Here is a 2784-nt window from a genome sequence, read left to right as displayed (position 1 = left end):
ATATGGAGTATACTTGATATATAAATAGATATAAATAGATTTAAATGAGAAACCTTTCTATATATTCTATATTATTAAAAAACAAGTATAAAATATATAAAGAAAAAATGTTAAAAAATTCTTGTTGTCTTATCCGCATTAGACAAAATGAAGTAAAAAATAATTCAAAATTTAAGTATCTTTCAGTATCTAAGTATAAATACTAATAAAAAGAAGAAAGAAGGATTGATTTGCAGCAATAGATGTCTTTCACATACAACTAGAAAAAAGTAATTTCCTTTTTGAATGGCAGTTCCAAAAAAACGTACTTCAATGTCAAAAAAGCGTATTCGTAAAAATATTTGGAAGAAAAAGACTTATTTTTCCATAGTACAATCTTATTCTTTAGTAAAATCAAGATCATTTTCGAGCGGTAATGAGCATCCAAAACCAAAGGGTTTTTCTGGGCAACAAACAAATAATAAGATTTTGGAATAATATGAATTGACTTATCAAAAAAGAATTCCAATTATTTAATAATTTTGATTCTTCTTTGAATGTACTTTTATGTGTCGAATTACTCGGTACAATATTCTTAGAACAAAAAACCCCTCTTATCTTATATATACAAGAAAAAAAAGTTTTGTTTGGTATACTGTGTGCTAAGTATTCTTTTCCTATCAATGAACTTTTCATAATTTTCATAATAGAATCCTCATATTCTATTATGAAAATTATGAAAAGTGGAGTATTCTTACAATAGGACTTACAACTTCCACCTATCTTCTCCAAAATCATAAGGTTAGTAAATCTTATTAATAAGAGCATAAAGACTTTCATTCTAGAAATTTTTAAAAAATCCAAAAAGCCTTTTCCATTTATCCATTTTAATTTCATCATTAAATAGAAACCCTTTTGGATTTTTTTCATTGTATTGAAAGAATTTTCAAAATGTAAACGAGAAATTAATTAGAAAAAATTAGTTCTACAATTGCAAGTTAGAAAAAAGAAATTCCAACTCTTTCAAGCAGTGTTTGTGTTTCTATTGGGCAAAGCAAGAGTTTATTGTAAAAAAAAAATGGAAACGATACTACCAAACGAAGTCTATTTTAATGAAAACTCTAATGTTCCTAAATTTTATGGACTTTCCCAATATCGACGATTCCCAAGATAATAGCTATTATTCTTTTAAGTTACCTATTATTTGAAGTTAGCCGCCATGGTGAAATTGGTAGACACGCTGCTCTTAGGAAGCAGTGCTCAAGCATCTCGGTTCGAATCCGAGTGGCGGCATTCTTGAAAAAGAATACAATAGATTAGAAATCAATTCGAAATTTACAATTTTGTAATGGGACCTTCCCCTTATGCTATTTGCAACTTTAGAACATATACTAACTCATATCTCTTTCTCAACGATTTCAATTGTGATTACGATTCATTTTATAACCTTATTAGTTCGTGAACTTGGAGGATTACGTGATTCGTCAGAAAAAGGAATGATAGTTACTTTTTTCTCTATAACAGGATTCTTAGTTTCTCGTTGGGCTTCCTCGGGACATTTTCCATTAAGTAATTTATATGAGTCATTGATCTTCCTTTCATGGGCCCTGTATATTCTTCATACCATTCCTAAAATACAGAACTCTAAAAATGATTTAAGCACAATAACTACGCCAAGTACTATTTTAACGCAAGGCTTTGCCACATCGGGTCTTTTAACTGAAATGCATCAATCCACGATACTAGTACCTGCTCTACAATCTCAGTGGTTAATGATGCATGTCAGTATGATGTTATTAAGCTATGCAACTCTTTTGTGCGGATCCTTATTATCTGCCGCTATTCTAATCATTAGATTTCGAAATAATTTCCATTTCTTTTCTAAAAAGAAAAAAAATGTTTTAAATAAAACATTTTTCTTTAGTGATATTAAATATTTTTATGCAAAAAGAAGTGCTTTAAAAAGAACCTCTGTCCCTTCATTTCCAAATTATTACAAATATCAATTAACGGAGCGTTTGGATTCTTGGAGTTATCGTGTCATTAGCCTAGGATTTACCCTTTTAACCGTAGGTATTCTTTGTGGAGCAGTATGGGCTAATGAGGCCTGGGGATCCTATTGGAATTGGGATCCTAAGGAAACTTGGGCATTTATTACTTGGACCATATTCGCAATTTATTTACATAGTAGAACAAATACAAATTGGAAGGGTACGAATTCTGCACTTATAGCTTCGATAGGATTTCTTATAATTTGGATTTGTTATTTTGGTATAAATCTATTAGGAATAGGCTTACATAGTTATGGTTCGTTTACATTAACACCTAAATGATTACATAAAATAAAACCTTCATGAAATGAAGGTTTTTACTTTTATGTTTTATTTGAGAACCCCTTGAACGCCTTCTCAAAGGGTTCTCAAAAATTCGAGATAGATCTAATTATACTTTTTTACTTATTTCTGCATTAATAGAGCAGACGAGTAAAAAAAAGCAAACCTATTTAGGATAATAATTGGATAAGAGAGCCTCTACCCTGTCAACGGATAGGGAGAGAACAAAATCTGGATAAATACCAATTCCTATTACTGGTAAAAAGATACAGATTAAAATAAAGAGTTCTCGTGGTCCAGAATCCACAAAATTTTGCGTTTGGAACATTAAATAGCTTGTATCCATAGAACATCTGGCGTAACATAGATAATAAATAAATAGGAGTTAATATCATTCCAATTGCCATTACAAAAGTAATTAGTGTTTTTGGCATTAACAGAAATTTTGGACTAGTAATTAGTCCAAAAAATA

The 2784-nt window shown here is 29.9% G+C and overlaps 1 non-coding gene across 1 annotated transcript; it reads left to right on the top strand.

Annotated features, from left to right (window-relative positions):
* Positions 1-1192: 1192 nt before the first annotated feature.
* On the top strand, positions 1193-1272 carry TRNAL-UAG (transfer RNA leucine (anticodon UAG)). The gene has a single exon. It is a non-coding gene; the product is annotated as a tRNA-Leu (tRNA).
* The last annotated feature ends 1512 nt before the right edge of the window (positions 1273-2784 follow it).

The sequence above is a fragment of the Aegilops tauschii genome, unplaced genomic scaffold, assembly GCF_002575655.3.
Source record: "Aegilops tauschii subsp. strangulata cultivar AL8/78 unplaced genomic scaffold, Aet v6.0 ptg000410l_obj, whole genome shotgun sequence".
Classification (NCBI taxonomy): domain Eukaryota; kingdom Viridiplantae; phylum Streptophyta; class Magnoliopsida; order Poales; family Poaceae; genus Aegilops; species Aegilops tauschii.
Note: the sequence above shows the minus strand (reverse complement) of the source record. Positions and strands in the feature narration are given on the sequence as shown.